Genomic DNA, 9432 nt, shown 5'->3' with positions numbered 1-9432 from the left:
AACAAGAATTTTGATCATTACAGTGGTAACTTCATGAATTTCGTAATACAGTGACATAATAGCGTTAAATTATTATAATCATGTAACCAGCACAGATAAAAGGAATAGATAGATGGCGAGGCATTTCGAAATACCTACCGTGTTCATAAGAACAAGTATGTACCGAAATAAAAAATTGATCCTATAAGGGTTCCATTTTTCCTATTGAGGTACGGAACCCTAAAAACTTTGAGACGTTTCTGTTGCTGCGAGTCGTTGGGACCAGCACCTTGGGACCCCAAAGTCTATCGGTTCGTCGATGCCCCAAACATTGCCACTTTCAGCTTCGCAACCCATTGAGTTAGTTATATCAGTTACTCCGGTTCTCCTACGGAATTCATATCTGATTTGATCAAGTGAAGAAACTACAAGCATAGCTTTCCCATCGCTCTGTTTTTTCTGATTGTTTGTACTTGGTATATATTTCAAAAGTAGCAGAATAATCGGTTACTTTCTACCTGCTCAATTTACTGTCGGTCTATCTATCTTTTCCTTTTAATCTTTGGAATTATTAGTAATTTTATTGTAATCTTGACTTCGAAAATGTATTTGAGATTATTGACTCGATATGTTCTAGTGGGCTAGTGTTGTTATGTATTGAGTAATTTGGATGTTAAAGTGAGTACAGCACTACCACGTTTATAAGTCGCATCGGTTAAATTCGTTCGTTGTATAGAAGCAGGCGATATTGTGCGGAATTCCATGATATACAAGGAACCAAAATCTTAATTTGCTATAATCCGCTAAACTAGACAAATCTACAGGGTGTTTGGTAATTAGTATATAATGACGACACGTAGCCATGCTACTTTGATCTGATAAACACATGGCTGAAGTATAATGACGAAATAAAATTACAAAAATTTCCATACAAAATTTTAAAAAAATTATGTTAAAGTTTTCATGGTCCTAACGTGCCCTAACTCACTGAGATTGTTGGCCATCTTTAGACAGGGCGAGGCCAACGATCTCAGTGAGTTAGGGCACATTAGGGCCATGATTCAAATTCAAATTCAAATTATTTTTATTCAATTAAACTTTTACAAGTGCTTTTGAATCGTCAAAATAATCTACCACTTGAAAACTTGGTCATAAAAAAAATTAAAATTTTGTATGGAAATTTTTATAATTTTATTTCGTCATTTTACTTCAACATTGTATTTATCAGATCAAAGTAGTTAGCATGGGTACGTGTCGTCATTATATACTAATTACCAAACACCCTGTATAAGGTACCACGCAGCACCACACAGATCCCAAAACCACTTGGCGCACGTTTCGCCCCGACACCGGAGCATCCTCAGGAGATGTAGACCTTACAATTCTTAATTCACTTTGCAATTAGGCATTGTAAGGTCTATATCTCCTGAGGACGCTTCGGTGTCGGGGCGAAACGTGCGCCAAGTGGTTTTGGGATCTGTGTGGTGCTGCGTGGTACCATTGTAGATTTGTCTGGTTTAGCTGATTATATATAGCAAATTTAGCTTTTCATAAAATCCTTCCTTGTATATCAGAAAAGCGCAACCTAACGCCGACGAAAACCGAATGTACACCAATGGAGAATAGACTTTATTGCTTGACGTTAAGATTTTAATTTAAACACAAGAACATCTGACTCATGCTATCTTGCTCATAATTTGCGCGTACAAAACATGGCGCTTAGGCCAAACCAATAGCGGCCGGACGCTCGCTATGATTGGCTGAGATATTTTCGCGCCATTCAAATATTAGATTTCCGCGCAGGTACATCGGTCTAACTTATAAAAGTGGTAGTACTGTATTAAGCTTGCCACATATTAGGGATAACTGCGCCGGTAAAAAATGTAGAATGCGTTCAAACTAGCGGGGCGTTCCCACCCCGATTGCCATCTCGCCCTGTCGTGTACTATAGGTACTATTAAAGTTTTTAACGGTGCGGTGTCTATCCAAATATGTGCGAGCTTGTAGGGTACAAAAACAATTCCTATTTGTAATTTAGTGAGGTTTTTAATTTTTTGACGTGATAGAATACTGAAGCTTGAATTTAATTATTTGTTTATTATTATTTTTACTCATGTGTACATTTTGATTCAATTATAATTATATTATATTTATTTTAAAAAATTGAATAGTATTAAGATAGAGTGCAAAATATACCCAAGTACAATTATTTATTTATGTATAACAGTTAAAGTAAACATGGCCACATATGTTAATTATTAAGTTTGTCGTATATTTCTTTTGCATTTTGGAAAAATGTGTTGCAGAAACAGAACTATACAAACAGTCTTACATAGAATGAAAAAAAAAATAGCGAGATTTTGAATAATGGAATGAACAGTATGGTGAGATACTTTTCATAAAAGAGTCCAAGACCCGTATTGACATGTTCAAAGTATTAACGAATCCTGTCACGAAAGTTGAATCATTTAAAACAGCTTATATACTCAATAAAACGTAAATTACAAAAATATGTTTTATCATAATTAATATTATTTTAATTTTTGGAATCTACATAATGAGCGAAATCATTTAATTTGCTCCTAAATTGTTATTTTGTCTCAATTTACTTTTTACTTCTTCATGTTGGTCTTCACTATTTAAAATATTATTCTTATCTGTACAGTACAACCAAATTTATAATGCGCATAGAAATCTTCGTCACTGTTCGGCAACGGTCGTATGATACACATGATATTGACTCCTATTTGTTTATAACAAGGTTCAAAATTCGTCGTATTCCCAGAAACACCCGAATCATTGAATCGTAAGAGCCCTAAACAATGCACTTGCATTTTGCACCTTGTTGTAAACAAATAGGAGTCAATATCATGTGTATCATACGACCGTTGCCGAACAGTGACGAAGATTTCTATGCGCATTATTAATTTGGTTGTACTGTACTTTTATAGTATCTCTGTAAAAATGAAAAATCCGTCGTAGTCAGGTAAAAATAACTGTCAAACTTTCCAACCCTTTCCAACTTTCGTGACGAATATAGTCTTACTCAATAAAATAATAGTTAAATGTTGTGTGTTATATCTAGCGTCTAGACTCTAGAGAAAGACTAGGCAGGGTCAACGGAGTTTTAAAGATACATAGCTTAGTTAATAGCTTTTTAGCGAAACTTACATTCCTTATGATTAATATAAATTAAATTACATAGGTACATAACACGGTAACAAACCTTTAAAACTTTCCGATTCTTTATAGCGATTTTTACGCAAGACATTTTTATAATAGCTGTTTTTTTATTGTTTTAATTCAATCTGGGTTTTACTTGTAAATGTCCGCGACTTCGCCAGTTTTATGAAAATCCCGCGGGAACTCTGCAGGAAAATCAGGAAACTTCATTCCCAGCCAAATCGCCATGTTGGCACTTTAAGGTCGATTCACACCAATTGCGTATGCAGCACGTACACATGACACGTGCGTAGTGACACATAACTGCACGCATCACGTCTGCGTGAACGTTCACGCCACGCAAGCGGTATGCCATGTTTCATACAGTTCCATACATTACAACGCAGTCTACGCTTACGCCACGCTTACGCAACCTGTGTGAACGAGCTGTTAGATAGGACTAGTACATGTTTTGTGATCTCTGTACCTACCATTTAACATCACTTTGTAATTACCTATTTTCAATCCCAGTGTTCTTTAAATATTCAACCGATTATTTCGATATTTCTACCGATATATTATCGAATTTATCGCTGGCTATTTCCTGAAAAAAAAAAAACAATAAAAACTGCGTTCGCTCTTTTCAGTAAGTATATTTATTTATTATATGTGAATCGTATTTCAATGTCTTGCATGAACATCGAAATGAAAAAAATTTTGACGGCACTTTACCTTTTTGACACGTCTATCTATATGTACTAAGATCGACACACTTTTCCTCCTAAACTAAAAAGAAAAGCTTAATACCTCATTAGTTGTTGCAAAATTCCCAACAGTATTAATACTTAAAAAGTCGTATCGTATATTATTAAATAGTATCTATTTGACAAGTACCTACTTATATTTATAACACAAATACAAATCCACACCAGCGCACGCGCACGAATTGTGTACACAACGCACGTGTTCTCGAGTGGATTGCGATCGGTTCGAATGCATGTTGTAGTAACAGCACAATACATGTTTGTGTGTTTTTGGAAATATGATATACGCGTTCGCGACCCTGTACACGTCGCACAGCGACAGTGACGCGTCCATAGGCGCGCGTTATGTACACGGTTCGTGCGCTTGCGCAGGTGTCGATCCACCTTTAAGAACCGATTTTTCAATCGCTGTTTAACTGACGAATTTTAAATGTTGACAGGACGATATAACGGTTAATCTTACTTAGCATTGAAAAAGATCGGTCCTTAAAATGTTAGATACAAGATTAGGTCCATTCAAATGTGCGCGCTACATTAGGTATCTTGTCCATTAAGGTGATTACACATTAGCACATGTTATAGCCATCGAATTTGCTGTTACGTTTCCGTACCGCCGCACGCATTTAGCTTATCGTAGGTACATGCAGTTATCATCATCATCATCATTATCGACCGATAGAAATCCACCTGCTGGAAATAGGTCTCTTGTAGAGACTTCCACACGCCCCGGTCGTTCTATCGTTTTTTTCGAACTATGTGCCCCGCCCAATGCCACTTCAGCTTGTATAAAGGCAATAGCACGAACCATATTCGCTATTCGGTTAATGAGCCAAGAAATAAAACTGTATTGATGCCCTATCAGCCTTAAAAAGTTAGTTAATTTGTACAATCAGCATACAATACAATCATTTTATTGGCCTGTATTGAACATAGGCCTTCCCTAATGAAACTTCCTCATCCAGCCGCCATTCCATTTTATATCGTCAGTCCATCGTACTGGAGGTCGTCCCGCACTTCTCCACTCTCGGAAATTTTAGCTCCAACGGCTATCGTTCCTACGACAACCATAACTAACCGTTCGGTGCGTACGGTATAAATGTGTGGTCACCTTTTCTTTTTTTCTATAATAGTGAAATAAAGATGCGCAGATTAAATATTTCTGTACCTTTTAATATATATTTATCATGTAATATATTTTATAGCTAAGATTTACTTAAATGTCTAAATTAACTTAAAACCATGTGCAAAATATTTATAAAATCAATAGGTACGTATATAACACTTGTAAACTTGCTTTATTTATTTTATACAAAAACTCATTTGTATAAATTTCTTTCTAATCAGTTTTTGTATACGATATACCTACCTACCTTCTGCTATGTTTATAATATCTTAAATATGAAGTATGCCCTACAATAAAGTATTAGTATTGTAGAATGCCGTATGTTGGCTTTAAAGACAAAAAAACTTGTAGTTTATAGTTTAGTGAAATATTTATCCCTTTTCGACGCGTGTACAGAATACAGATAGCTAAACAAATATACAAATATATGATTATAACATAGTATTTAACAGTTGTGACGTCACAAACATAAAATATAATATGTATAAAGGTCGTCACTGCCTTAAGCTAATGGCACATTTTGGATTTTTTATCAGAAACTGCAAACCATCGGATCCAACCAAAATGATCTTTAATATTATGATAAATTCACCGCTTGCGGCTCAACTCTGCTGTAGTATGCGATTAGCATTATATCGTACAGTGCCTACTTTATTTTGAAAGAGAAGAACGAAATAGTTGATGCGCGCGAATAATATGATGTTCCAATTCACGAAGACCGTTGCTATGTTTGTGTGAATGCACACGTACACATTGTTATAGTATGTCGACTGCTTACTTTACGCACACAAATGCGTTAACGCTTAAGGCCGATTCACACCAATTGCGTATGCAGCACGTACACGTGACACGTGTGTAAACCCCTAACACACCGGGTTACGCAAACGTCCACGCTTTACGCAAGCGGTGTGCCATGTTTCATACAGTTCCATACATTACAACGCAATGTCTACGCTTACGCAGCCTGTGTGAACAAGCTATTATCGGTACACTAACCGGCTGGTACACTACTAAGCCTGATCGGTCATCGTGAAATAGAACATCTATGTCTGCAAGTAGGATTCGAGTTAAAAACACTATTGTCAAAGTAAAATGCACCTAAACTTCTTTGTGTTAGGGTCGATTCGTTTACACAAATACGGTCATGTTAAGTCAGTGACAATCTTTAGCCACTCATTCCATTCCAAACTTGTTTTATTTTAGTTTTATTTATTATTTGTATTCAAAAGTTGAAGAAACTTGGTCTATATAGGTAATTTTGAATTATTGATTAAATTATTTAAATGAAAATGTTAGGTACACATTTTATGAAATGGTTAAAGTACCTATGTAGGTACTTATAATTATTATTGTAATTTAATATTATTGTAATATAAATTGTTTTTAAACTTTGTTTGTCTGTGATTGTATTATGTATAAAAATTGTTTTTCTATTTATTTAAATAATTAAAAATACGTAAAATAAATTGCTTTAACATACTTATTTATTGTTTAATTAGAAGGTACCTACTCCTATAGGTATATGTTGCGGCGTCGTAGATCGGAACGCTGACCGCGGGCGTGGGCCAACCTGATTGGTCCACGTAGCTGTGTCGTCGACTTTTCAAAACGTCAATTCAAATGAACATTCAAAATTCGCTTTTCGTTTATATAATATCATCGTTTTTTTGAAATCGCATATTGTAATCGCTAATTAGTTTAATTAAATCGAAATATCAAAAGTTCTTTATTTTTCTTCAAATACCAAGCGCAAACATAAATTTGTGGACCTTCTGCACCGGATATATACGAAAACGCCGACTTCGAGACGCGCAGGATACGGTCAACCTATCCAGGAACCACCCAACCCGTTGCTTCACTTGGTTAATATAGTGCTGTTCTTTCGTAAACGTGCATGTGCAACCTGCTAGCTGCTATAAGGTAAGTACTCCCACGTAAGTACTTCCACTTTCCCAAAATGGCAAATCGCGACAAATCTCCGCAATTAGGGCTCAACGATGATAAGTTAGAACTACTCGTACGCGATCTAATTAAGAAACGTGGCACTCTCAAAGGTAGATTAACAAAATTTGGTACTTATATTAATAATTTTGATGCAAATGTTGTAACGCCTCAGAACAAAATAGATTTAAAGTTACGCATTGAAGGTGCCACGAATCTTTATCGTGAGTTCGATAGCATTCAGTCTAGGATAGAGGAATGTGTCAGCGAAACTGATCTAGATGATCAATTAACTCAGAGAGAGCAGTTCGAGGACTGCTACTATAGTACATTGTCGCAGGCTGAGTTATTATCAAATAGGTGTGGCAGCAGTAGTAGTAGTAAGGTCACAGCTTGTTCGAAAACATGCGAAAATAGTCAGTTACGATCTGTAAAATTACCTACCATAACTTTGCCATCCTTTGATGGGTCATACGAACACTGGCTGGAATTTCGGGATACATTTCAATCACTCATACACGATTCAGATGAAATTAACACCATCCAGAAATTCCACTACCTAAAGTCCTCCCTGAAGGGTAGTGCCGAGCTGGTTATTGACGCATTGGAGTTCACGTCTAGTAATTATTCTGTCGCCTGGGAACTCTTACTCGACCGGTATAATAACAACAGACTATTAATTCAAAATCACATAAAAACAATATTTAATATCCAACCATTGAGTAAAGAGTCCCCAGTGGCGATAAGAACACTTAGTGACACAATTTTAAAAAACATACGCGCATTAAAGATCCTAGGGGAGCCGGTGGACTCCTGGGATACACTTATTATTTTTATAATTGTGTCTAAGCTAGACAAAACAACGGAACGCGAGTGGGAACAGCATAAAGGCACTTTGATAACTAACAATAACGATTCCAAGTTAAAATTAAAGGTTGATGATTTAATTAACTTCCTAAAAAATCGGGCGGACATGCTAGAAACATTACATTCATCACAAATTAATAAACAGTCAATATACACGAAAAACGATCGAATGAAATCCACAAAATGCAATGTTTCTAGCACCAAGCCGCACGAACGTCACTCCGCGCCTAAAAACTGTGTTATGTGCAATGGAGCTCATCAACTTTACGCATGTTCACAATTCATTAACTCTAATTTGGAATCGAAATTGAAGTTTCTTCGCGATAGGAAATTATGCGAAAATTGCATGAAAAGTAGTAGCCATACTGCTGAATTTTGCAAATTTGGCGGTTGCCGTCGTTGTTTCAAAAAGCATAATTCCCTAATTCATCCTTCGGATGATTTAAATCATCCCCCGGATGATACGAAAACGATAGGTAACACTAGCGGTTCCCTAACAATGCACTCGTCATTCGATAATAATCGGCAACTGATGAACGGCGCTCGCGCAGCGTCGCTCCCGAGCGGCGCCGCGCCGCTCCTCAACCCCGCGGATGCAGTGTGCTATGCAAATAATGCACACAGTAACGATAAACGCACACATCGTTCTTTGCAACCGGTTTTGTTGTCCACCGCGCTAATCGAAGTACGAACTCGAAATAATCTTTATTTACTCGCAAATGCATTATTAGATAACGGAAGCGAACGCAGTTTCATAACCGAAGCCTTTAGTAAAAAACTAGGGGTAGAATTATTACAGTCCACTCACGAAATAAGAGGTGTAGGTAATTCAGTGACGCAATGCACGAAATCATGCGACATTGAGATTAAATCGCGCATATCTACCTACACTACTAAAATACATTGTTTCATATTGCCGCTAATTTCAAGTACGTTGCCCGCTGTACATTATGAACGCGCGAAGTTTCGTATACCTAATAGTTTACAGCTGGCAGACCCGCATTTTCTTGATTCTCGAAAAATTGATATTTTAATCGGCGCAGATATATTTTGGGAATTAATACACGAAGGTAATATAAGGTTACCTAACGGACCTTATTTACAAAATACGCATTTAGGCTGGATAATATCGGGACCTATCGTATTTAATACGCGCAACGATAGGCTTATTCAGTGTAATTTCACGCAATCGATAGACACGCAATTACGCCAATTCTGGGAGATCGAGGAGCTGCCTCGGGATCGGGATACGCGCACGGATGCTGAGCGTGCTTGCGAAGAACTGTTCACTCGTACTACGACGCGCAATGACGAGGGACGGTTTATTGTTAGCATACCTCTTAAGTCATCACCCGATCTTTTGGGCGAATCACTTCCACAGGCGGAACGACGCTTCCTAGCGTTAGAAAAGCGGTTAGAACGCGCGCCCGCTTACAAAAAATTATACGCAGATTTTCTTCATGAGTATGAGAGCCTAGGTCACATGACTCGCGTTTCGACCTACGGAACCCCTCATTATTTTATGCCGCATCACGGTGTATTTCGCGAAAATCATTCGACTACTAAACTTAGAGTTGTTTACGATGCTGGGGCCGT

This window comes from Maniola jurtina, chromosome 24 (genome assembly GCF_905333055.1).
Source record: "Maniola jurtina chromosome 24, ilManJurt1.1, whole genome shotgun sequence".
NCBI classification, from domain to species: domain Eukaryota; kingdom Metazoa; phylum Arthropoda; class Insecta; order Lepidoptera; family Nymphalidae; genus Maniola; species Maniola jurtina.
This window is presented reverse-complemented; position numbering follows the sequence as displayed.